Below are 27979 nucleotides of genomic sequence, written 5' to 3' on the forward strand. Positions count from 1 at the left end.
CTACAACATCAGTGACTTTCCGGTGACCACTACATTTCACTATTTCCAATTTCTTAGGGAGTTTCAAAGCAGACAAAAGCCTCAATATAAGGTGCCCATGTTGTATCTTGGCACCATGCGAAGTAAGAAACCCTCTCGCTGCCTAGAGTCACCCGAAATTGTGCGCGACTCCAAAGTCGTACTGACTGTCAGTATAAATATTGACAACCCGTCCCTCACTCAATTCCCAAGCTCGTATTAGTGCAGCGAGCTCTGCATCTTGGGCCGACTGATAAGGAATTTGTGATGTCTTAACTACTGTACGTAGCATAGTAACAGCATATGCAGCAATGGTAATTTAAAACAAGAGCCATCGCCATATAGTTCCCCTTTAGGGTCAGATAATGGAAAGTCAGCCAAGTCTGCCCATCATTTTGTCTCTTCTTCCGTCCGGAAGATACACTCATGTTTATCAATCTCATCATTCTCAGAAGGGAGGGGCTGGGTTCAGAGTGGCACATCTTTTAATCGTGATATGTTTGGCAAAAAGCGTTAATTCGTAACCTGTCAGACGAGCACTGGTGAGGTGCTGTGTCTTTGTGTTATTCAAAACAGGTGTCCACAACATGGGGTGTAGCTGATTGTCTTATCGAAACAGCTACGGCCACGACTGCTCTTAGACAGCTTGGGAGGGCTTGTGCGACAGGATCAAGCACAGCAAAGAAATAAGCACATGGCCGTTGCTTATCTCAGAATTTCTGTGTTAAAACAGAAAACGCGCAACCAGCTATCTTATACACATATAATACAAAGGATTTGGCGGAATTAGGGGTATCAAGCACTGGAGCCAAACAAAGCACAGTTTTTAGTTGCTCAAAAGACTGCTGACATTCAGACGTCCAAGGTAAAGGCACATGCACTACTTTCGTGGTTTGTGCAAGCAGGAGCTTAATTAGTGGGGAATAGTTAGGTATCCACTGACCACAGTAGGAAGTGATACCTATAAAAGCGCGAACATCTTTCTGGGTTTGTGGAACTGGCATTTGAACGATGGTACTAATACGCTCCGGTGTCAATCTCCTACCCTCTTTCGACAGTAGGTGACCTAAGTAGGTGACCTCCTGTCAACAATACTGACATTTTTAAAGGGATACTTTATGACCATGCTGAGCTAAATGCAACAACAATTTAACTGTACAGTCTCTGCAACCTTGTTCTGTATCTGATGCGATAAGCAAGTCATCGACGTACTGTAGCAATACATTACCTATGAGGAGCAACAAGGAGTCCAATTGGCCTTTCTAAGCCTGACTATAGATACTCAGACTCTCTGTATAGCTTTGAGGAGCGCTACAGAACCTATAACTTCTACCAGCTAGGGTGAACCTAAACTGATATCTGCTATCAGGATGAATAGGAATACTTAAGAACGCATTTTTCAAACCAATGACAGAAAAGAATTTAGAAGGAAGGGATCATTGTCAAAAGAATGGGGATGTCAGGAACCACCGGAAACTGGGGAATCACTATTTTGTTAACTTCACACAAGTCAATTACAAAACGCTAAACATCTTCATGGACATAAAGAGAATCTGAGGGCGTCCGCTTAAGAATGGGAAGGATAGGGCTATTACAAATATTAGCTGTTGTCTCCTCAACCACTCCCTTCTTACTCAAATCCTGCACAATTTGCAATTGGGCTCGCTCTCCTGCCAGCGGTATTTTGTATTGAGGGATACGAGGTAAAATAGCACCATCTTTAACGCGTATCAAAACAGGTGATATCTGCAACAATCCCACATAGCGCACACCACATCTGGACCCATCATCCTATAGACAGCTGCTGGGGAACAATAAATCGAAGCATTCAGTTTCTTTAACAAATCCAAACCCATCAAATTCTCACCAGAGTTAGATGTCAGCATAAATGGCCAATCCACAGTGAAAGGACCGATAGTCAACGCAAGGAGTCTTGAAATGGGGCTTACAACCAGTACACCAGAAAAACCTACCCAAACTATTATGGTCGGACAGAGCCGCCCCAGGGACCATATTTTGAGAAACAGAAAACTTTTTGTCGCACCTGTGTCCACTGAAAATGTCTTAGTCGAACCTTGCAGTTCCGCTGTGACATACAGACCCCGCTGGTCTACAGGTATCGTAACTGGTCCCCGACTCTGTCCCTCGCTGTCCTAGCTGTAAGACATTCCTGTCACTTCATCCACATCATAATCATCGTGGTAGTACTGTCCATCCTGAGGGTCAACAAAGTAATTATTATCAGAACGACTCTGTGAGGCTACAGCTTTCTGAGCCCTGCCTGCCCCACCAGCTCCACAACCCCTATCATGAGAACCTCGTCCTCTAGGGACCACCATATTATGCAAATGCACAGGACACTCGCTATGCCAATGTCCCTTCTCTTTACAATATGCACATTGATTCGGATCCAGGGACGTAGCGTTTGGCTGCCTACTAGTACATGGAAGCTGTCGGGCCAAACCACCACAACTTCTACCATTCCCTCTAAAAGCCTTTTGCAACAACACCTTTGTCTTCAAATCCTTATGCTTTTTCTCTGTCCTCTCCTTCTGTTCATTATCCCTATGCTCATAGTACTGTGCCATATTCAAAATAACAGAAGGGAGAGAGGTGGACCAGGTGCTTTAGGATACCTGCAATTGAGTCGCAATCTCAGGAAGCAAATTGGAAACAAATCTATTAACAAACAACCAAACACCTCTCTCAATAGACAGATCTGCCCACTGTAATCTAGGAATATATCTTCAAACAGAGTGAAAAAATCAGACAGACTCTTCTTTCTTTTGTCGACAAGCGTTACCTTGTCCCAATCATCTTTCCTCGGCGGAATAAAAGAATGCATATACGTAATGATATGGCCTGGCAAAGCAAGTACCTCTGCTCTGGGCTTCTCACCTGGCTTCCGTTCCTGATGCCATACTTTAATTTGGTCCTACATACCCTCAACTCTGCAACATGCTCTTGAATATGCACCTGTCTCCAAATAGCAACCGGAACAAGAAGACCAAAGAGTATTTCAATATCAGCACAATGGAGGAGGCAGCTTCAGTCAATTTTTCATAATATGCAGTTGGATTCTTCCTAGGATCAGTCAAATGAGTCTTAAGAGATAAAACTTCACTTCATTTCCACAGAGTGTAAACCCATTGTTCCTGAAAACGAGCCGCTTCTCTGGCCCTTATAACAATACCTAGGCTATCTTGCACTTCTGGTAATTCTGGGTGGTATAGAGGATGAACCTCACTCATCGAAAACTGAGTCACCTCCTTGGGACTGTTCTCATGCAGTCTTCCCCTATAGGCTATTATTGTCGACACATTATTAAAAACTTGTTCTGGGCTCAAGTCAATAACATACACACAATCGCTAATATCATGTAAAATTTTAGGTGCTTCCGATTCAAAACCCTGCTGCCAAAGACCAATCAAAGTCGTCAACATGTGCTTAAGAGAATGCTGCTGTATAAAGGGCTCCAAACCTCACATTGTTCCCCAAACATCCTCCACACTGTAAATGGGATTAAGAGCACACTGGGCAGCCTGATTACCCTTTACCCTTTTCTGTTCATCTCCCACATCCGATCGTATTAACGGCCCAATACGTTCCTTAAATTTCATCCAGTCTCTTTCCTCAAATCCACGTACTGTACTGGTGTCCCATTACTTGGTAATGTGGGGGATGGAAGACCACAGTGGAAGTAGCAACGGAAGTAACAGGCACTAACGTCGCTGCTAGGTGAGTTGCAGGTGTAGGAGCTGGCGAAAAAGACGCTGAAACAATGGGTGGAAAAGGAGTACTAACCGTCATAGTTGCCAACGACAGCGAGGACAAAGAAAGGACAAGAGGTGCCATGGCCAAAGCAGTCTGGCCAGCAGGAGCAGAAACAGCAGAGGCAGTAGAAATGGGTCGCATGGACTGTGAGGGAATAGTGGGATATATCCTCTGTGGGGCATATGGAAGTAGGGGGGCCAGTATCTAACAATTCTTCCACAAAAGTATAATTTTCTTCTTGGACTTGCCTGTCAAAGGCCACTGCAATTAAGCATTGTCCCTCGTATATTTATGGCAGAGCATACTAAACATAATAGGGCCATTGCCATGCTTCACATACATATCAAAATTCGAAGTGCCTTCTGGAAGCGCCAGCTGACTTTCCTCCAGTCGAGCATCAGCAGAACAACACTGACAGCACAAAGAAACCAGTTTACTTATTCCAGGCATTCTCAAAAGAAAACAAATTCACTACTTATGCCTGGAAAAGTATTTGCAAACACTTTTGACCCGAAATCGGTCCTCAGATTGTACCAAATGCAAACCAAAATGGTACCAGATCCACAAAGAACCAAAACAAACTGACCTGATGCCTGCAGGTCAAACTAATGTATTCTCCACTGCTGACACTTCGGACCAAACGGTCAGATCCAAGGGTTTTGCTGTTCAGGTCTCCAGTCAGGATGACCACTGGGCGAGACACTGTCTGGCAGGACAGAAGGGGCAGCTGCGAGTACAGGAATTTTCTCGTGCAGGGATCCCTGATCCGTCCGTCCGACCCAATGATGGCCTCGACCTCCCCACCTGTCCTCAGGAGGGAATGGGCCACTTCCTGATGGAGTTCCTGTTCGGGCGCCAACTGAAGGAAGTGACCTGTTTAGGGTCATTGGGTCACTCATGACCACCTCTCAGCCTTCCATACAAATGAAGAGTTGGTCACACAGTGGAGAATACAAACCAATATATTTATTTAGATACACTTGAGTGGAGCCCAGTCTTCCTAGTCTCTTATGATTGCTGCAGAGTGACTGACATCTGCAAACATGGTGATGCATTATGTAAGATTCAGAACCAATGATGGCATGCCCACAATCGAATTTTCCAGGTAGATACAGCTACACAAAGAAGTACAGAAGGATACGTTTCGATCCTGAGGCCAGGCATACACTATCTCCTACTCAAGATCGTTCAGTTCGTGCCCATCTCTAGACTAGTGGGAGAAGGCCTCCATCTAGTGGGAAAGGTATGCGCTAATGAGAACAGTGTCTTCATAGAGAAAAGAAATTACCCAACCTTGGAGAAATGAGACTTATCAAAAGCTGTGTTTTCAGGAAGGGAAAGATTAGTTTTGATCATGGTTCAAAATAGCGGCCAAACATAAAATGGTGCAGCGAGTGCTAACTTACATAGAACAATCCATAATCACCACAGTGAAAACATTCTAACAGCCGGACTGGCGAGAGGAACTAGGTTATGCCAGTGGTTTGGGTACCTCACCGGACCTTGCCATGCTCTTTTCCCTCTACCGTGTCTACGGAGGAGGGAGCTTTGTGCGGAGTGGTGTCGCGTAGGGTGGCTGAAGCCTTGGGCCTGGAGCTTCTAATGGTAGCGGTCAGGACTAACCTCCTGGCAGAGGTACTTCAACTGGCAGCGGCCTCTTTGGAGCCCCTGCTGCCATTTAATGAAGACCTCACCGACATCCTTCTGGGCACTTGGTCCAAACCCAGCACCGGGTCTCCTGTGGACAGGATGATTGCCTGATACCACCGCCCTGCTCTGGGTGACCTACTTTTCCTCTCCCAACACCCTACCCCTGAGAGCTTGGTGGTCCAAGCCTCGTCTTCTAAGGGTGCATTCCCTACTGCTCCCCCAGATAGAGAATCCAAGAAGCCGGACCACCTTGGGAAGATGTTTTCTTCTGTCAGCTTAGCACTTTGGTCAGTGAACACCGCATGCCTCTTGGGCCGTTCTACCCATACGATTGTACAAGTGCTGCCAGAGTGCCCGGAGGAGGCCCGGGCCGTTCTCACCCACGCAGTGGCAGAGAGTCGAGACGCAGCTACATTCACTATTTGGTGTAGGCTGGATATCACCGGCTACCTGAGCAGAATGGTTTCCACGCCAGTAGCCTTGAGACACAACGCCTGGTTGAGGACTTCTGATTTAATGAGGGGTCTTTTAGGTAAATTAAAATTTGCATGGGTTTGGAGAATCTCCTTAAACAAATAATGGGAAAACGTGTGTGATATTTAAGAGTGAAAGGTGGTCGACATGTTTTGCACAACCAGTGGGTCCCTAGTGGATCCCTGTGCTCTTCATCAGGACTTAGAGAAAGCAAAATTCTAAAAGAGGGGGTCAGGGAAAGACACCCTATACTCCCACCAAACCTATTGTCTGGTCAGGAAAACATCTTGGCTTTCGAGACACGTAATATTCGTGTTCTCAATACCTAAACCTAATGGAGACATAAAAGATGAAAAAAGGAGAGAAGGGAAAGATGTTATGTGGTATTTTTATTAATGTCTTAATATACACTGCACACCATTGTTAATAATGTGGGAGAAAGTGCACATTATATAATGTTCCATAATAGGCGTGACAATTTACTGTGATGCAATCGCTATTCACTTATACAAAAAAACTATGTGTACTGAGGCCGGTGTGAAATTACACCCCTACATGCAGTGAAGTCACTCTAGGGCTCTCACACACAGGGTGCTGAGCATCATGAAGTTTTTTAGGTATGGCTAGGTAATCATGGTGATTCATCTTGAAATCACTTCAAAGAAGTGCAGGTGTTATTGCAGAACACTGTCTAATGATAATTACAAAACTGCGCCGATCATAAAGGATGTGTCCTACTCATTTCAAATGAAAGTGCTACCATAAGCATCAACTATAAGTGATGCAATCATGCTCATTAACTGGTTCGGGCGAGTTCTTCACAAACAGCGGTGAGGCCGAAACGGGTACAGCTACTCATGCTATTCAATTGTGTTGAGTCTGGCTACGCCAAGCTATGTGTGTAATGCAATGTGCATGCTAAACATCGGTGGCCTTAATCACTGCGTATCTCACTATTATGAATAAAGGTGGAGGAATAATCATACCCTCCCTAATTTGAAGAGGGACCATGCCGGCGAGTGGTCAGGCTGCTAAGAGTAAAATGCTGTGTGTGGGGAAAAAAACAAGAATAGAATAAAATGAAAGTGATCGACAGTTCTATTTTGCTTAGCGAGGTAAAGTTACCAGCTATGTGAGTTGCATGGCAGCGGGAACTCACCGTCTCTCCCTCGCTGTGAAGCCTGTAAACCGGTCTTCTGATCAGGTTCGCCGGTAACTGCTTCTCACAAAGACCCGGTAAATATAGCAGAAATACTTCCTTGTTTTTGGGAGGGAAGTGGGCGTGTTCCTTCACGTCAGTAGCGCGCGTAGTGACGTAGCATGAGAGTGAAGTGAGTGGTCACATGTAAAGTATCTGGCAGCAGCCATCTTGAAAGATCTGCAAGGATAGATGGTGCAAAGCCTGCACAGGAAAATGAGCGTGTTCATTGACGTCAATAGCGCGTGTAGTGACGTGTGAGAGTTGAAGCGAGTGGTCATATATAAGGTATCTAGCAGCAGCCATCTTGAGTGATCTGCAAGGATAGATGGTGCAGGGCCTGGGCTCGGAAAAAATATTTGGAAATGAGAAGTTGGAGCATCAATGATAGTAACATGCTCTCGAGTCTTGTACCGTCCCTATCATGTCGAGCTAGATAAAAGCCGTGGGAATGGCTCGGTGTTGCTCACACTGGTATTGTTGAGGAAAAATTGACTTTTTTTTTGCATTTATGGCGCGCTTGGTGACGTTTCATGTTAGTAGCGCGAGTGATCATATGTGTGATATATGACAGCAGCCATCTTGGAGGATCTACAAAGATAGATGGTGTTTGTCATTATTAATGATCTAACATGAGATGTTCAAGGGTCATTGTTTTCACTACGTTCTCGAGTCTCTATTAATCCCTTATGTTCTGAGCTATCTCTTAGTGGTAGGTGTTGTTCACATGATTAATATTATAGAGAGGTTTATAAACCCATGTGTATGGATGTTTATAATTTCTTATGACTAGATTGTCAAAGGTGTTGGATGGTACTTTCCTCCTCAAATAGGTGATTGTGTTAAGGGCAAATCTATCTAGCTTTGTAGATCCTCCAAGATGGCCGCTGCCCTATATCAAACATGTGACCACTCTCGCTAGTACCATGACACGTCAGCTGGAACTGCAAGACTTGTTGTTTTCAGCATCGTGGTAGGCTCGGACCGAGCTACCGACTCGTACGAACTGTGTTTTCTTTTTAAAGTTGTATTGGGATGCCAGAACACACAAAAAAAGAAAACATAGTATCATATACAACAAAAATAAAGGCTGTGGCTGATACCCCATATTTTTAACATTTTCGCCCCCCCCCCCCCCCATCCTCCTAAGAGAGAAAATAAGAAAAAAGAGAAAGAAGATAATGGAAATATACATAAACATATCAAAAACAAAACTCATTCATACCTTCTTAATAAACCAATTGGTTAAAGACAACCACAATTTCTCCCCTTTCACCCTTGCCCGCCTCCCCATCCTTTTGTACACCGCAATCTCCCAGTTATATATAGACTAGCAGCCCGTCCCGACGTTGTCCGGGTATGAATTGCTGCCAGCCAGTAGTATATTGTTTTGTAGGATTTTGTTTTGAAAGCATTTCTTATCTGTGAAAGGCCTGTGAAACGCTCCGATTCACAGTGCACTGCTGATGCACTGAAGAGTGCGCGTTCAGTAGTGTGTGAACACGAGTTTCCCTACTTTCTTTTTCCTTGCAATATTATATAGCACGAACTCGACAACATGGCATGAGCACAATTTACATTACAGAAGAACACATTCAATTGTGGTAGGCACAGGAGACAAAGCGATTTGCCTGGAATCACAGGATGTTGAGCTGATGCTGAGATTCAAACGTAGCTCCCCAGCTCTAAAGTTCGCAATTCTAGAACTTGTGACAGGAGGTGTGTCTAAAAGTATATGTCGGTGCTGGCCATCAATGAGAGAGACCTGTGCATTTTTCAAATGGGTGGTGAAAAAATATGAGTATGTTGCTGGAGATGTGGGCCGCCGTGCCACCAATGTACTTACCGGGGAAGGGTAAACACCAATTATTCCGCAACTTTCTTTCCGCATACCATCACTCGGCATACTTTCATTACGAAAGTACCATGACTCCGCAATGCCATTATAACGCATGGCATTACATTTCATACATTTTATATGCTTTTACCACGCATACATTTACAACGAAATTCGTTGTAAATGCATGAATGATAAAGCATGTTTTTTAAAATGTTTGGATAAGGTAAATATGGGTATAGGGGTATATGTTTTGGTGTACTGAGGTATATGTTTTGGGGTGTTTGGGTATTTTAAGGGTTCAGATATAGTTTTGGGTTATGGGGTACAGGGGTAGTTTTAGGGTTTAGGGATAGGTATGGGTTTTGGGGTACAGGGGTATTTTTGAGGTTCAGGGCTAGGTTTGGGTTTTGGGGTATAGGGGTATTTTTAGGGTTCAGGGTTAGGTTTGGGATTTGGGGTACAGGGGTATTTTAAGGGTTCAGGGCTAGGTTTGTGTTTTGGGGTAAAGGGGTATTTTTAGGGTTCAGGGCTAGGTTTGGGGGTACAGGGGTATTTTAGGGTTCAGGGATAGGTTTGGGGGTACAGGGGTATTTTAAGGGTTCAGGGCTAGGTTTGGGTGATGGGGTACTGGGGTATTTTTAGGGTTCAGGGCTATATTTGGGTTTTGGGGTACAGGGGTATTTTAGGGTTCAGGGGTAGGTTTTGGGTTTTGGGGTACAGGATTATTTTTAGGGTTCAGGGCTAGGTTTGGGTTTTGAGGTACAGGGGTATTTTTTGGGTTCAGGATAGGTTTGGGTTTTGGGGTACAGGGGTATTAGGGTTCAGGGCTAGGTTTGGGTTTTGGGGTTCAGGGGTATTTTTAGGGTTCAGGGGTAGGTTTGGGTTTTGGGATACAGGGGTATTTTTAGGGTTTAGGGAAAGGTTTGGGTTTTGGGGTACAGGGTATATTTATAGGGTTAAGATGGGTTAATGTTTAAGGGTGTTGGGGTATTTTAAGGAGTAAGGGTGGGTTATGATTATGGGGTGCAGGGGTATTTAAAGGGAGCAGTGTAGGATTAGCACACAATATGAGACATGGCATGAAGGGCGGAACGTACCACACGCCCCCAGCGTTTGTCACGCCCCCAGCACACGCCCACAGCACAACACAGACACTCCCACAAGGGACTACTTTGCTGGCACAGTTCTTTTACCTTTTAAATGTATATAGTGGGCGTCTACATAGCCTATGTCCTTCTGCTGCAACTGCCCTTTCCAACGTTGTATTGGGTGTTGTGATTGGTGCTGTGGTTCCTGAGATTACCCGCCTCAAAGGTTTGGGCTCTCTCTTTATTATATTAGTATGGATAATAATTTACTAAACCAAACATATTCTGTCGGGGATCTACATCCAGCCATACCATAGCCAAACACAAACGAAATATCGCCATTGCAATGAACACCATTTTTCTGTCAGATTCTTCCATGGCTTGATTAGATATTCCCAACATTATAACCTGCGGGGTCAGTGATACCATTAACCCAAAATAGACCCCAGTCGTTGTTCAATTTTAGATAATACTTGGGAGAGACCTGGGCATGTAGCAAATATATGTGTGCTATCCACGGCCAACAACCCGCAACGTGGACAATGTATCCCTGTTGTGCCCCCCCATTGATATACGCTTGCAGTGGTTACATAAAGATCACACCAAGTTTTAAAGCATTGCACTTGCAGATTGGCTGAGATACATGATTTTTGGCTGAGCAACAAAGAATCCTCACTCCCCTGTCCAGCCTGTAATGCTGTTTGCCAGCTATCAAAGTGCCTTGCGGGATCATCCCCCATTTTATCATAAATTAATTTATAGATGACAGCAGTAACCAGATGGTTACGATTAAGTAGATCGAATAGCGGAATTTGATTCCGATTCAGACATCTTTTATCAAATAATCCTGAATTTGTAAATATTTGAAAAAATCCTTGTTCTCAATGCTGAATCTTTTGTTGAGAGCAGCAAAGGAAAGTAGGTTGACACCACATAGGAGATCCCCTATATAGTGAATCCCTCTATCACCCCATCTTCTAAAATATGCATCATGGAAAATTTCCGGAAGTGAAGCATTTTTGGCTAGAGGGGAGTACCAATGGAGCCGCCCAATTTCAAAACTTTTCCTGACTGCGGTCCAGACTATATAAGCCCCTAACAGGACCTTAAACTTAACCCTCCTATAGTATGCGAAAGCAATCTGCCTCAATAAAAGCCCCCTTGCTTCTACCCCACAGATTAGTTGAAAGATAGAAATTTCTGAGCCACCCAGATTACCCCCATTCACCAGCTCCCCTATGTACTTCAATGTTATAGCCCAATAATAAATTTGGAAATTAGGGACAGACCAGCCCACCAATCTCTGGGTAAAGTCATGAACCTAAGTGCCCGTCTTGGGGGCTGGCCCCGCCCATAAAAACCACAACACTACCTGCTAAAATTTCTGAAACCATATCTTACTGAATTCCAAAGGAATAGCTCTAAAATAATATAGTATTTTGGGCAAAAAAATAATTTTGATAAATTTACATCTTCCAATAAGCTTCAAATGGAGATTACTCATCCTCTTAGTATCTGATTTCATATTACATAGTAGTGGAGCCAGGTTTAAATCTACAATAGCAGTAGGGTTAGAACTTATCTCAACACCTAAATATCTAGCATTTGCTACAATACGTTGGTCCACAAGATCTACCTTATCATTAACTACTATTTGCGGTTTACTTTCATTCAGATGATAGGCTGATACTCTGTCGAATTGTGATGTTAACTTGTCTATTTCCTCCAACGCCTGCTAAGGTGCAGACGTAGTAATAGCTAGGTCATCCGCATACCCTAAAATTTTTACATCTCCCTTTTGAGCAGAGACTGGGTGTATTGACTGGCTCTTCTGTATCAATCTTATTAACGGATCAATATAAATCGCAAATAGTAAGGGAGAACAAGGGCACCCTTGTCTGGTGCCACGCCATATATTGATCTCCCCCGCCTGTGTTCTCATCAGTACCATCTTGGCGATTGGATCTTTATACATGCTTTGGACAGCGCGTATAAAACCCTCCCCAATACCATAATATGTCATTGCCGCCCATAAAAAGGGCCAGGAGACCCTATAAAATGCCTTTTCAGCATCCAATAAAATTAGGGCCATAGGGTCTCCTGTCACCTTGGTATAATCGAATAAAGTTATTGCCCTGCGAATATGGTCTATTGTTTCCCGGCCCGGCACAAAGCCATGTTGCTGATGAGACACAATTCTTTTGATTATAGACGCCAATCTATCGGCCAAAATCTTCGAATACATTTTAACATCATTATTAATCAATATAATTGGCCGATAAGCCCCTAAATCTGTACCCAATTTCTCTTTCTTTAAAAATATGACAATGTTTGCATACCTCCACGAAGCAGGGGGAGATTCCCCCCTCTGAATCTGACCAAACATCTCCAGCATAGTTGGCGCCAACTGTGTTTGACATTTTTTAAAGAATTCTCCTGGAAGAAAATCCGGCCCAGCGGCTTTACCAGATGGAACAGAATCTAGTGCATTAATTACCTCACCAGAAGTAATCGGGGCATCCAACATTTCCCTGTCTGCAAGAGTCAAAAATTCTATTTTAACCTTTTCAAGATATCCAGTAATTTTGTCCTGTAACTCTAATACATCTCTACTATCTTCCGAGTATAGCCTCTGATAAAATTTTTCAAAGGCAGCAAGAATTGCATCCGGATCATTCACAAAGCCAATGTCTGGATCATTCACTCCCATAATCCGAGTTTGTACTTCTTTTTCACTTATTCGCACGGCTAACGTATGCCCCACTTTTTCATTGCTCTCATAGAGTTTGGTGAGCCAGGGAAGATATCTGGCTGCAGCTTTAGCTGAAGAGAACTCCACTATATTGTCTCTGGCAATCAGAATATTAGTTTGAGCCACATCAATATCCCCTCCCTCAGATATAACCTTGACCAAGTTTAGCTCCGCATTAGTCAGAACCGCATACAGATCATTTAACTTACTTCTCTCTTGCTTCTGAACCCTCCACCCGAATTGCGTGGTCTCCCCCCCTAACCCCTGCCTTTAAAGTATCCTAAACATTCTGCAAGCTGGTGCTACCCTGGTTCTCTGTCAAAAATCTGGTGATCCACACCCCCACATGTTCTGTATAAAGATTGTCGCTCAGCAAAGCCCTATTAAAAGTCCAGGTAGAGGCATTTTTTTGGCACTTAATGCGCACTTCCAAGACCAAGGGGTTGTGGTCGGACATGACCTTAAGGAATTTTTCAATTTTACAGCCCTGCACCAAGCTTTGGGAAATAAAAAAATAGTCCAATCTTGAATGTGATTGGTGTGGGGCTGAATAATATGTAAACACAGAGTCATTACTTTTTGTTACGGACCAGACATCCACTAGCCAATGGAGCTCCTTTAATTGGCAGAGAGATCTGAAGACTTTTGGCTTATGCCCTTGATATATCAATTCGGGGTGATTCGATATTGCGCAGCCCATATTTACGTCAAAGTCTCCACACATTATAACTGGCAACGGCCATCCCACCAATTCAACTCTCAGCCAGCCATACAATTCCGGGCCATCTAACACTGGGCCATATACTGAATATAACGTAAACAAACTATTGTCTATTGAGCACTGAGTTATTGCCCATCTGCCGTATTTATCTGAGATGGAGCGTGAAAAATTTGCCAGACCCTGGACGGCAAATATAGCCACCCCCCTGGTCTTTACCTCCTGCTTGAACCATAAGATCAATTGAAACCCATCTAGCCCATTGATCTTATTTCGACTTGCTTCACAGTGAGTCTCCTGGAGGCAGATTATGTCTACCTTCAGGATTCGAATATCTTCTTTTATCCTACCATGCTTTGCTGGGTCATTTAATCTGCAGATGTTAATAGTGGCTATCCTAACACCCCCCATAGATTATGTAAAACAAACACCACAAATATGACCGTACCTTAGAAAGCAGAGAAAAAAAAACACATTTCCAAGTTTCCCTTTGTAGCTTCCAATTACCTTTCCCTTAAAATGGATCCCCCCTCACACCATTCACTAAGGCAAAAAAAGGTCTCCAGACCCTTGTGATGCCTCCCACGTTAGTGTGCTCCTGTTGCTCCCTGACCTGTCTAGCGAAACCCCAGTAGAGCCAAGCCCCATCCACCCTCCCGCTTACCCGCTGTCACACAAAAAACCCCTGCGGGCGCAACAATTAGCAGAAGAAAGACAACCCAAAAGGAAATATCAAGAAAGAAAAAGAAAAGGAGGGAAACTGGCAAGCTACCAGTAGCCCATGTCTTATTTCCCCCCATTACAATACAAACGTATCTAATCGCCAGATATCTCTTTGAGATAGTTCCCCGCCTGAATCTCCGAAACAAACACCCTGACCCACCCCTGATGTATAACTTTCAGCCGAGCAGGATTCATCAAGTAAACTTCGCAACCCAGGTTCTGAAAAGGAGAGATCTGCTCAAACGCCATCTTCTCTCAACGGTTGTATGGTAGAAGTCGGGTTGCACGAAGAAAGTCTGCCCTTCCGCTACTTTTTTGGCATCTAGCCGGGACTTCTCTAATATTGCTTGCCGCAATAGGAGATTCCCGAAAAATATCAGGATTGCTCGTGGTCTTTGGTCCGGCCGGGGGTTATTCTTTGCCATTAATCGGTGGACACGCTGAATCTCAGCTTCCCAATTCCAGTGTGAAAGTTCTGGGAAAGCAGACTTGAAGAGCTTGATCACAAAACCACGTATGTCTCCTCCTTCAACTTTCTCTTCTATACCCAGCAGGCGCAGATTATTTCGTCGCTGTCGATTCTCCAACTCCTCAAGCTTCCATAAAATGTCCATCTTTCTAGCATCATTGGCAGATGTATTTTGCTCCGTGCTCTCCAACCCAGCCTCGAGTCCAACAACCCACTCCTCCAGCGTCATTTTTCGCACCATAACTTCAGTACAGGCTTTCGTGGTCTTCCTGATTGCTCCCTGTATTTTTTTGTGTCCAGTTGAACCCTTTTATGCTCCTGGCGAGCCTCGATTTGCATAGCTTTGAGAGTCGCATAGATTAAAGACATTGAGGGAGCCGGCTCGCCCTTAGACTCAGAGGCATGGGGGTTCTCTTGGAATCCTATCCCACCCTCAGCCCCTTCGCCTCCTGGGTTGGTATGTTAGTAGTCCCACTGGAGATGGATGTTAGAGTCAGAGTGGCTACTCTGACGCCGGGAGCCAGGGTTTTTTTCCCCTTAACATGGCTGGAGGCTTGTCTGAGTGTATCCGCAGTTGTGGGAGCACTATCTGTGTCGCTGTTATCTGCCGATCCATCTGCCTCTGAGATCTCCAGGTCACTGCCCCCTATGGAGTCCAATTCCTCAGCCATCGAGAAAAATTATATCCCCTCCTTCTTGCAGCCCCTCGGGGAGGGTATAACAGTCAGGGTCTGGGCCTGAGGTCTCCTCTGATTGCCTCTCTGGCTGTGTCTCAATAGATGGCTCTGGAAATATTGGTGCAGACAACATCCCTGCAACCTGGATACCCACAGCATCTGACCCTACTACCACATTGTCTGTCCTGGCTATTGCTTTGCCTGGGCTAATCACAGCCCGAGTGATATTACTGGGAATGCTGGGAGTAGCTGTAGCACCAGTGATAGCAACAGTAGCCATAGTAGTAACAATGTCTGATATGGCTGGAGTAGGAACAGTAGAAACAGTTTTTTTGCTCCTTAGTTGAATGGGCGTTCGCTCAGTGTTAGACTTAGACTGGTAGCTCGGTTTACCACTTACCGGCTTGACAGTGAACATACCAGGGACCCTCAGGGTCTTTTACTTAGCACCCTCATCCAGTGAGGCTTGCTCCATGGCAGTTTCCACCGCTCTCCACCGCCACCTCCATAGTATCTCTGCCCCCTTGCCTGAAAGCAGAGGCTGTATCGAAGCTTTTTGCCATCTCCTGTTTTTTTAAAGTGGTGATGTCTTTCATGCTTGCGGCTCCGTCCTTGGGAGCAACTCGAGGAGGCGCCATCCCATTCCCTCAAGCGTGTTCCTCCAGCTGCTGTGCAGCGATCGACACCCGCCACAGATCTGGCACTCGCACCGGCACCCGCCCTGCTCTACTCCGCGAAGCACGCAGGTGGAGTCCCGTCAGGTGGAGCCGGCTCAAACTGAAGGAAAGGATCATCTGCCCGAAGGCTCGTGAATTCAGCACCGGGGATCTGTGTGGCTCAAGTTCGGTCTCTGTCATGCTCAGGTGATCGATAAGGCAGCAGCTCAGCTCCAAGCAGCATTCCGTAGGTAAGCTGGTCAGGGAGCAAACTCCAAGCAGCTCACGCGGCCGCCATCTTGCCCGTCAAGTGACCATACAAACTGTGTTTTCAACGTATTTTTGCCATTTAAAGACATCTGGTGAATTAACTATTTTTAAAGTACTGTATTGTGGATTCTAACTGTACTTGGTCTTTTTTGAGCATATAAAAATATTGGATATTTTTCTAAACTGGTGTCGTGTCCTTTTGTAGTGCTTACACTGGAGACCAGCTTATTGACTTACAACCAGGATAGGTTGTTGAACTCATCTTTCTCTCTCTCTTAGGAACTGATACCACACTGTTGTTGAGCCCTAGCTCTTGAGGATGACCATTGATCCTCCGATCAGACTGCCTCTGCGGGAGGATCTTCTGTCGCAGCAGCAGGGGGCGGTCCTCCACCCAAACCTGTCTAGCCTCCACCTCCTTGCGTGTAGATTGAGCGGTGACAGTTGCCAGCTTTTGACCTTCCTCCTGAAGTCTGTAATGTCATCTTGGCAGTTATGCATGCCTCCACTAAAATGGTATACACCTGTAGATGGAACCAATGTGTGGCATGTGCACAGCTAAGGCCATGGATCCCCTTTCTACCCCTCTTTCACAGGTTCCCCTCTTCATTCTATCTTTGGCCCAGCAGGGCTCAGCTCTGGGCACTCTTTAAGGCTATATTTTGGCCATCTCTGCCTTTTTGTGCCTTCCTGATCAGCCTTCTCTTTTCAAGCTTTGGATTGTAAATAGATATCTAAAGGCATTACTTGTCTCTTTCATCCCTCTCCTTTCCTAATGCCCCAGTGCGACTTGAATCTTTTTTTACTTTCCCTATGTGTGCTCCTTTTGAGCCACTACATAATAGTCTTCTACGTCTTCTTACCTTGAAGAACACTTTCCTGCTTGCCATCACATCTGCACCACGCAGGGTGAGTGAGCTTCAGGCTCTTTCCTCTAAGTCTCCTTTTATTGCAGTTCATCCATACAAAGTGGTCCTTCGCACTAGGCCCTCTATTCTGCCCAAAGCGGTTACCTCTTTTCACATAGGTCGGACCATAACATTGCCCACCTTCTTCCCGCCTCTGCACCCTTTGAAAGAGGATCAATTGTGAGCCCAAGGAAAACCCTGGACTACTAGAGGCACAGCTGCAGGGCCAGGGGCCTTGAAAATCCTTTTCACATATATTAAATCTTTAATCCTGCTGTGTTTATCAATCACATTTATTAGTGATATATTTGCTTTAGCATTCTATTCAATACCATGAAACAAAAAATATATGTATGTGTTATGTCACAACAGTATATTACACATATGAGAATATCTGAAAATATTCATTCGTCATATTTCCAAGTCACATATTCTTCACACTGAAAAATGTATAACTCTCATATAAATGAATACATAAAATTCATATCCAAAGTCCCAATGCATTTCGGGTTGCGATGTCCAACCCTTCGTCAGGGGATTAATGAGGTGTAAATGAAGATACAAAACTTATGCAAGTGTCAACGTCCTTTGGTTCAAGTTAATCGAGATCTACAAAACAACAACAAAGAAAGAAACTGTTTCCAACTTTCACATCAGTGATACAGTATCATCATGTACAAGGCTGGGGAGTGCCACTGGGAGGAAATCCCAAGAGAAGAAGAACAAATGTGCCAGGGACAGACGACCAAAGTTCCCTTATTTTTGTGGAGAAAATAGGTGAAACGGTTTGTAAATAAGGATAAAGAGAAAGAGAAACCCAGTGTGATAGGAAGGATAGTGTGCTAAAGTGAAATAAGTGTTTCAGTGAAAAGCAATCGTTAAAGACTAAAAACCTATGGTGGTATTGCTGAGTTAATGGTGTCACCCTAATTCCAAAGAAAAGTTACTTTACAAAGCATGCAAGCGTACATGTCTCTCTGTGCTGCGTCCAGGTTATGCCTGCTGAACAAAGACTCAACTCTGGAAGATTATGCCTGAAGATGAGACATATCGAAATTAGTATCAAAAGCAGACAACTCGCTGGGGAAGTCACGGTATGTGCCAAGTGTTTTTAGCTGCTTACCGCCTCCATGATCACCGAACTAAAGCTGAGTCTATCTGCGTGGTCTGCAGCCACCTGCAATGATGTAACACGAGTGTCACGTTAACCTATTTCACCTAATCAAAGTAATCAGAAAGCTTTATAGGTCGGACTTGATGTCCGTACACTAACCTCAAGTTGTCGACGCCGAACACTCCGAGTTAATCAGAGAACGCGAGTCCGCCCATCTGGTCACTTGGTGCGGAACTCGCTGGTATTATATGGAAAAGACATGGAAATAGAGAGAGGACCGTCCGTAGTGAGGCAAATGCCGGAATGTACCCTGGTAGCGGCGAAACATAAAAGCTGGACGATTTATTACATGAAGTTACGGGAAGAAGGCTATAAAAGCCTGTTAGTCTAAATTATAATACACGCACAGCTAAGGAATAAAAATAATACCTGGAGGAGGTGTCTAATAAAAAATGGAGTGATGGGATGTGGAAAAAGCAATGTGTTTCAAAAACTGTAAGAGTAAGTAGAGGAGATGTATTAGTATGTAAGAAGGAAAACTGAAACCTTGCTATGGGCTAAGCAGCTAACTTAAATGGGAAAAGGAAGATAGACTGGGTTGGAGCAAGGATGAAGAGTATTAAAACAGGCAAAGGCATGCAAACCGAGTTCATGTGAATGAAACAGTGTGGGAGGAGTCCCAGCATGCTCCCTTACAATCTGTATGAAAACAGTTAGACATTTAAAGAAAACATAGCAGTTCATAATGATCATTAAGACCTGCAGGAAAAACAGTTCCCAACAGTTTTATCCAGTAAGTTTCTCTCCTGGCCAGGAGAGTATTGAATTCTAAACCTTGAATATGTTCAACTTTCTCAAAGACAGTGGATCTCAATTGGGGAATTGTGTGTTTTGCTTCGACCCAGTGTTTTGCTAGTGGAGAGGTAGTGTTTTGGTTTCTGATACGACTTTTATGTTCCACTATTCTGGTTTTAATTTTCCTGCTGGTCCGTCCTACATAAACCAACCCGCAAGGGCATTTAATTGCGTATACCACTCCTTCTGTGGAACAATCTGCATTGTATCTCAGTTTGATGCCTTGTCCAGTATGTGGGTGCATAAACTGGTCACCAGTGATGACGTTACCACATTGACGGCAGTTGTAACATTTCATCATGCCTTTAGTTTTTAATCTGCCACTTCTTTTAGGGGGTTTCAATAGTTCCCTCAAGTTCTTAGTCCTGGTGTGCGCAAAAAGTGGAGAACCTTGAAATACTGTAGAAAAGTCTGGTTCATTTTCGATTAGTTCCCAGCGATTCCTGATTATGGATTTGATTTGAGAAGTTTGCACTGAATTTTTTATTACAGATACTTCCCGTTTCATGGGAGTCTTGATTCTGGGTGTTAAAAGTTCATCACGTGTTTTTTGTGATAAAATGTGGACTGCTTCGTTAAGTATCACATCCGGATAGCCACGCTCCTTATATTCTTGTGTTTGTATGTGGATGTCTTTTGTACATTGTTCACCATCTGATGTAATCCTCTTGATGCGCATCATCTGTGATATGGGAAGGTGTTTTTTCAGGCTGTACGGATGAGCACTCGTGAAGAAGAGGGCATTGTTGACATCTGTAGGTTTTCTGTATACAGATGTTTCTAAACCATTGCTGGTTCTCCTTATCTCAATGTCCAAAAAGTGAATTTTATCCTTATCTATTTCATGTGTGAATTTTATTCTGGGATTTACTCCATTCAATGTGTTGATACAGTCTTCAAGTTGATTTTTGGTACCTGTCCAGATGACCAATATATCATCAATGTACCGTAAAACCATTGCGGCATGTGTTTGCCAGATGGGATTTGATGTGATGTACTGGTCCTCCAAGTAAGCCATGTAGGTATTCGCATAAGATGGAGCTCCTGGAAACCCCATGGCGGTCCCAGTGCGTTGGATGTAATATTTATTCTGCCAGCAAAAGTAGCTATTGTACAGGGAAAAGTGTAGTAATTCTAGCAGGAAAGTCGCTTTTGGATGATCAATTTCAGAGTTAAATAACTGCCATTCCACTGCCTCCAAACCTTCTTCGTGTGCAATAGATGTATATAATGCAACAACATCAATGGTACAAAGCCAGATGTCTTGTGTGAAAAGATGTTTATATTTCTCCAACTTATTCAAACAGTCTGTTGTGTCCTTTACATAGGTAACCCAAGATTGAACTAGGGGTTGTAAGTAAAAGTCCAAGTAGTATCCCAGAGGCTCGTGAATGGATCCACATCCTGCTACTATGGGTCTGAATGGTGGATGAGTTCTGTGCTTGTGCACTTTAGGTAACATGTATAGTGTTGGAACCTTAGGAGAAGAATTGAAAAGAAACGTTTTGGTGTTTTCATCAATGACACCTGATTCAAAGGCTCTCTGTAGGAATTCACCCAATGTTCTTAGTAATTCCTGAGTAGGATCTTGTTCCATGGGGAGATAGGTGTCTATTTCCTGTACATGATCACTCACACTCTGGTTGTAAAAATCTGTGTCTAGTATCACCAAAGCTCCCCCCTTATCAGCTGGATGAAAAGTGATAGTGAGATCCTGTCTCAGTTTGTTTAAGATCCGTCGTTCCTTGGAGCTGAGGTTGTGGTGTTGTAATGTGCCATATTTTACTTGTTCAAGATCTTTCTTCAAAAATGTTTCGAACTTATCCAATGTCTTGTGTGAAACTGGTGAAAGAAATTTACTTTTGGGTTTGAATTTCTTCTGTTCCTCTGTCAGTTCCTCTGTGTTTGGATTGATGGTAAAAAACCACCTTAATCTCAATATGCGCATAAATTTAAAAAGAGCTACTTCCGTTTCTAATGCATTTGAAGAGTAGGATGGAATGAAAGATGTTCCTTTGTTTAATACCTGTATTTCTTCTTTAGTGATATGTTTGGATGAAATGTTTATCACCAGAGAGTTCACTTCTTCAGGTCCCTCTTGGGCTTTCCTTGCTCCTTTGTGACCTTGGGTTTTTCCACGCCTGGTGTTTCTTCTTGGGAGGTTGTTGTTTTGTCTGGCGGAGCTTTGGATGTGGGGCCTCCCGCTAAAAAAGGTACAGTACTAGTGGAGGCAGATGCTGTGTCATCAGGAGTTGTCGTGGTGGTAAGTGTTGAAGAGGCCGGTGGCCTCTGAAGTGATAAATCTTCATCTTGGACAATACTTTCTTCAGACGACGTGGCCCCAGGTTTTTTATATACTCTCCTCTGTGCGTATTTTTCAGCCAAGTATAAACCTCATCCAGTTTATAATCTATTGTGTCCCGTCGGAACTTGCGTGTTTTCCTTTCGTGTACTTCCTTGGCGTGTGTATCCAAATTTTTGTTGATCTTTTCTAATACTTGGTTCCAATCCTCCTGTTCCCTCCGTTGACTGATGTCATCTTTCAATATGTTGATGTCAAACATCAGCTCTCCTAATTGAGACGATATCTCTTCGATAATGAGCAAAATGAGATCAAGCGAGCATTTATTGAGAATGGCATTCCAGCGTGCCATGAAAGACTTATTAAATTTGAAAAGCATGGGGCGCAGAGCAATCCTTAAGCCGCGGGGTATACGTCTAACTTTGTGATATTCAATCAAGGTTGTAGCATGTAATCGCTGATTCACTTCCTTTTTCATTAGATATTCAAGTTGTTTTAGTTGCTGTGTTGTAGTGCCCGTAGATGTACCATACTCTCTGACCTCTTTTACTAGTGCATAAATCGTTTGTGCTTCTTCCGATGTATAAACTTTCGTTTCTGCCTGGTTAGTAGTGAGATTTGAAATGTCTTGCTAAGACATGATTGTTTAGTGGGTGCTGATCCACTGGTGGGGCACAATGAGTACAAAAAGTTATATTTGAGGAGGGTGGATCTGCACACCGTGTGTACACAAACCTGTTAAATATTGTTTGTCACCTTAGATCTTTTTCTGCGTGCACTCTAGTAAATAGGGAATGTGCCCAACTCCCTATGGGGTAACTGAAGTTCAATTGTGAGCCCAAGGAAAACCCTGGACTACTAGAGGCACAGCTGCAGGGCCAGGGGCCTTGAAAATCCTTTTCACATATATTAAATCTTTAATCCTGCTGTGTTTATCAATCACATATTAGTGATATATTTGCTTTAGCATTCTATTCAATACCATGAAACAAAAAATATATGTATGTGTTATGTCACAACAGTATATTACACATATGAGATTATCTGAAAATATTCATTCGTCATATTTCCAAGTCACATATTCTTCACACTGAAAAATGTATAACTCTCACATAAATGAATACATAAAATTCATATCCAAAGTCCCAATGCATTTCGGGTTGCGATGTCCAACCCTTCGTCAGGGGATTAATGAGGTGTAAATGAAGATACAAAACTTATGCAAGTGTCATCGTCCTTTGGTTCAAGTTAATCGAGATCTACAAAACAACAACAAAGAAAGAAACTGTTTCCAACTTTCACATCAGTGATACAGTATCATCATGTACAAGGCTGGGGAGTGCCACTGGGAGGAAATCCCAAGAGAAGAAGAACAAATGTGCCAGGGACAGATGACCAAAGTTCCCTTATTTTTGTGGAGAAAATAGGTGAAACGGTTTGTAAAATAAGGATAAAGAGAAAGAGAAACCCAGTGTGATAGGAAGGATAATGTGCTAAAGTGAAATAAGTGTTTCAGTGAAAAGCAATCGTTAAAGACTAAAAACCTATGGTGGTATTGCTGAGTTAATGGTGTCACCCTAATTCCAAAGAAAAGTTACTTTACAAAGCATGCAAGCGTACATGTCTCTCTGTGCTGCGTCCAGGTTATGCCTACTGAACAAAGACTCAACTCTGGAAGATTATGCCTGAAGATGAGACATATCGAAATTAGTATCAAAAGCAGACAACTCGCTGGGGAAGTCACGGTATGTGCCAAGTGTTTTTAGCTGCTTACCGCCTCCATGATCACCGAACTAAAGCCGAGTCTATCCGCGTGGTCTGCAGCCACCTGCAATGATGTAACACGAGTGTCACGTTAACCTATTTCACCTAATCAGAAAGCTTTATAGGTCGGACTTGATGTCCGTACACTAACCTCAAGTTGTCGACGCCGAACACTCCGAGTTAATCAGAGAACGCGAGTCCGCCCATCTGGTCACTTGGTGCGGAACTCGCTGGTATTATATGGAAAAGACATGGAAATAGAGAGAGGACCGTCCGTAGTGAGGCAAATGCCGGAATGTACCCTGGTAGTGGCGAAACATAAAAGCTGGACGATTTATTACATGAAGTTACGGGAAGAAGGCTATAAAAGCCTGTTAGTCTAAATTATAATACACGCACAGCTAAGGAATAAAAATAATACCTGGAGGAGGTGTCTAATAAAAAATGGAGTGATGGGATGTGGAAAAAGCAATGTGTTTCAAAAACTGTAAGAGTAAGTAGAGGAGATGTATTAGTATGTAAGAAGGAAAACTGAAACCCTGCTATGGGCTAAGCAGCTAACTTAAATGGGAAAAGGAAGATAGACTGGGTTGGAGCAAGGATGAAGAGTATTAAAACAGGCAAAGGCATGCAAACCGAGTTCATGTGAATGAAACAGTGTGGGAGGAGTCCCAGCGTGCTCCCTTACAATCTGTATGAAAACAGTTAGACATTTAAAGAAAACATAGCAGTTCATAATGATCATTAAAACCTGCAGGAAAAACAGTTCCCAACAGTTTTATCCAGTAAGTTTCTCTCCTGGCCAGGAGAGTATTGAATTCTAAACCTTGAATATGTTCAACTTTCTCTAAGACAGTGAATCTCAATTGGGGAATTGTGTGTTTTGCTTCGACCCAGTGTTTTGCTAGTGGAGAGGTAGTGTTTTGGTTTCTGATACGACTTTTATGTTCCACTATTCTGGTTTTAATTTTCCTGCTGGTCCGTCCTACATAAACCAACCCGCAAGGGCATTTAATTGCGTATACCACTCCTTCTGTGGAACAATCTGCATTGTATCTCAGTTTGATGCCTTGTCCAGTATGTGGGTGCATAAACTGGTCACCAGTGATGACGTTACCACATTGACCGCAGTTGTAACATTTCATCATGCCTTTAGTTTTTAATCTGCCACTTCTTTTAGGGGGTTTCAATAGTTCCCTCAAGTTCTTAGTCCTTGTGTGCGCAAAAAGTGGAGAACCTTGAAATACTGTAGAAAAGTCTGGTTCATTTTCGATTAGTTCCCAGCGATTCCTGATTATGGATTTGATTTGAGAAATGTGCACTGAATTTTTTATTACAGATACTTCCCGTTTCATGGGAGTCTTGATTCTGGGTGTTAAAAGTTCATCACGTGTTTTTTGTGATAAAATTTGGACTGCTTCGTTAAGTATCACATCCGGATAGCCACGCTTCTTATATTCTTGTGTTTGTCTGTGGATGTCTTTTGTACATTGTTCACCATCTGATGTAATCCTCTTGATGCGCATCATCTGTGATATGGGAAGGTGTTTTTTCAGGCTGTACGGATGAGCACTCGTGAAGAAGAGGGCATTGTTGACATCCGTAGGTTTTCTGTATACAGTTGTTTCTAAACCATTGCTGGTTCTCCTTATCTCAATGTCCAAAAAGTGAATTTTATCCTTATCTATTTCATGTGTGAATTTTATTCTGGGTTTTACTCCATTCAATGTGTTGATACAGTCTTCAAGTTGATTTTTGGTACCTGTCCAGATGACCAATATATCATCAATGTACCGTAAAAAGATTGCGGCATGTGTTTGCCAGATGGGATTTGATGTGATGTACTGGTCCTCCAAGTAAGCCATGTAGGTATTCGCATAAGATGGCGCTCCTGGAAACCCCATGGTGGTCCCAGTGCTTTGGATGTAATATTTATTCTGCCAGCAAAAGTAGCTATTGTACAGGGAAAAGTGTAGTAATTCTAGCAGGAAAGTTGCTTTTGGATGATCAATTTCAGAGTTAAGTAACCGCCATTCAACTGCCTCCAAACCTTCTTCGTGTGCATTAGATGTATATAATGCAACAACATCAATGGTACAAAGCCAGATGTCTTGTGTGAAAAGATGTTTATATTTCTCCAACTTATTCAAACAGTCTGTTGTGTCCTTTAGATAGGTAACCCAAGATTGAACTAGGGGTTGTAAGTAAAAGTCCAAGTAGTATCCGAGAGGCTCGTGAATGGATCCACATCCTGCTACTATGGGTCTGAATGGTGGATGAGTTCTGTGCTTGTGCACTTTAGGTGACATGTATAGTGTTGGAACCTTAGGAGAAGAATTGAAAAGAAACTTTTTGGTGTTTTCATCAATGACAGCTGATTCAAAGCCTCTCTGTAGGAATTCACCCAATGTTCTTAGTAATTCCTGAGTAGGATCTTGTTCCATGGGGAGATAGGTGTCTATTTCCTGTACATGATCACTCACACTCTGGTTGTAAAAATCTGTGTCTAGTATCACCAAAGCTCCCCCCTTATCACCTGGATGAAAAGTGATAGTGGATTCCTGTCTCAGTTTGTTTAAGATCCATCGTTCCTTGGAGCTGAAGTTGTGGTGTTGTAATGTGCCAATTTTACTTGTTCAAGATCTTTCTTCACCAATGTTTCGAAATTATCCAATGTCTTGTGTGAAACTGGTGAAAGAAATTTACTTTTGGGTTTGAATTTCTTCTGTTCCTCTGTCAGTTCCTCTGTGTTTGGATTGATGGTAAAAAACCACCTTAATCTCAATTTGCGCATAAATTTAAAAAGAGCTACTTCCGTTTCTAATGCATTTGAAGAGTAGGATGGAACGAAAGATGTTCCTTTGTTTAATACCTGTATTTCTTCTTTAGTGAAATGTTTGGATGAAATGTTTATCACCAGAGAGTTCACTTCTTCAAGTCCCTCTTGGCCCTTCCTTGCTCCTTTGTGACCTTGGGTTTTTCCACGCCTGGTGTTTCTTCTTGGGAGGTTGTTGTTTTGTCTGGCGGAGCTTTGGATGTGGGGCCTCCCGCTAAAAAAGGTACAGTACTAGTGGAGGCAGATGCTGTGTCATCAGGAGTTGTCGTGGTGGTAAGTGTTGAAGAGGCCGGTGGCCTCTGAAGTGATAAATCTTCATCTTGGACAATACTTTCTTCAGACGATGTGGCCCCAGGTTTTTTATATACTCTCCTTCGTGCGTATTTTTCAGCCAAGTATAAACCTCATCCAGTTTATAATCTATTGTGTCCCGTCGGAACTTGCGTGTTTTTCTTTCGTGTACTTCCTTGGCGTGTGTATCCAAATTTTTGTTGATCTTTTCTAATACTTGGTTCCAATCCTCCTGTTCCATCCGTTGACTGATGTCATCTTTCAATATGTTGATGTCAAACATCAGCTCTCCTAATTGAGACGATATCTCTTTGATAATGAGCAAAATGAGATCAAGCGAGCATTTATTGAGAATGGCATTCCAGCGTGCCATGAAAGACTTATTAAATTTGAAAAGCATGGGGCGCAGAGCAATCCTTAAGCCGCGGGGTATACGTCTAACTTTGTGATATTCAATCAAGGTTGTAGCATGTAATCGCTGATTCACTTCCTTTTTCATTAGATATTCAAGTTGTTTTAGTTGCTGTGTTGTAGTGCCCGTAGATGTACCATACTCTCTGACCTCTTTTACTAGTGCATAAATCGTTTGTGCTTCTTCCGATGTATAAACTTTCGTTTCTGCCTGGTTAGTAGTGAGATTTGAAATGTCTTGCCAAGACATGATTGTTTAGTGGGTGCTGATCCACTGGTGGGGCACAATGAGTACAAAAAGTTATATTTGAGGAGGGTGGACCTGCACACCGTGTGTACACAAACCTGTTAAATATTGTTTGTCACCTTAGATCTTTTTCTGCGTGCACTCTAGTAAATAGGGAATGTGCCCAACTCCCTATGGGGTAACTGAAGTTCAATTGTGACCCCAAGGAAAACCCTGGACTACTAGAGGCACAGCTGCAGGGGCCTTGAAAATCCTTTTCACATATATTAAATCTTTAATCCTGCTGTGTTTATCAATCACATTTATTAGTGATATATTTGCTTTAGCATTCTATTCAATACCATGAAACAAAAAATATATGTATGTGTTATGTCACAACAGTATATTACACATATGAGATTATCTGAAAATATTCATTCGTCATATTTCCAAGTCACATATTCTTCACACTGAAAAATGTATAACTCTCATATAAATGAATACATAAAATTCATATCCAAAGTCCCAATGCATTTCGGGTTGCGATGTCCAACCCTTCGTCAGAGGATTAATGAGGTGTAAATGAAGATACAAAACTTATGCAAGTGTCAACGTCCTTTGGTTCAAGTTAATCGAGATCTACAAAACAACAACAAAGAAAGAAACTGTTTCCAACTTTCACATCAGTGATACAGTATCATCATGTACAAGGCTGGGGAGTGCCACTGGGAGGAAATCCCAAGAGAAGAAGAACAAATGTGCCAGGGACAGATGACCAAAGTTCCCTTATTTTTGTGGAGAAAATAGGTGAAACGGTTTGTAAATAAGGATAAAGAGAAAGAGAAACCCAGTGTGATAGGAAGGATAGTGTGCTAAAGTGAAATAAGTGTGTCAGTGAAAAGCAATCGTTAAAGACTAAAAACCTATGGTGGTATTGCTTAGTTAATGGTGTCACCCTAATTCCA

The 27979-nt window shown here is 43.0% G+C and overlaps 1 protein-coding gene across 2 annotated transcripts in view; it reads left to right on the forward strand.

The window, feature by feature from the left end:
• Positions 1-27979, forward strand: part of ATF6 (activating transcription factor 6) — a 1839477-nt gene that overhangs the window by 1105170 nt on the left and 706328 nt on the right. The gene's annotated exons all lie outside the window — the stretch shown is intronic.

The sequence above is a fragment of the Lissotriton vulgaris genome, chromosome 1_1 (assembly GCF_964263255.1).
Source record: "Lissotriton vulgaris chromosome 1_1, aLisVul1.2, whole genome shotgun sequence".
In the NCBI taxonomy this organism is placed as follows: domain Eukaryota; kingdom Metazoa; phylum Chordata; class Amphibia; order Caudata; family Salamandridae; genus Lissotriton; species Lissotriton vulgaris.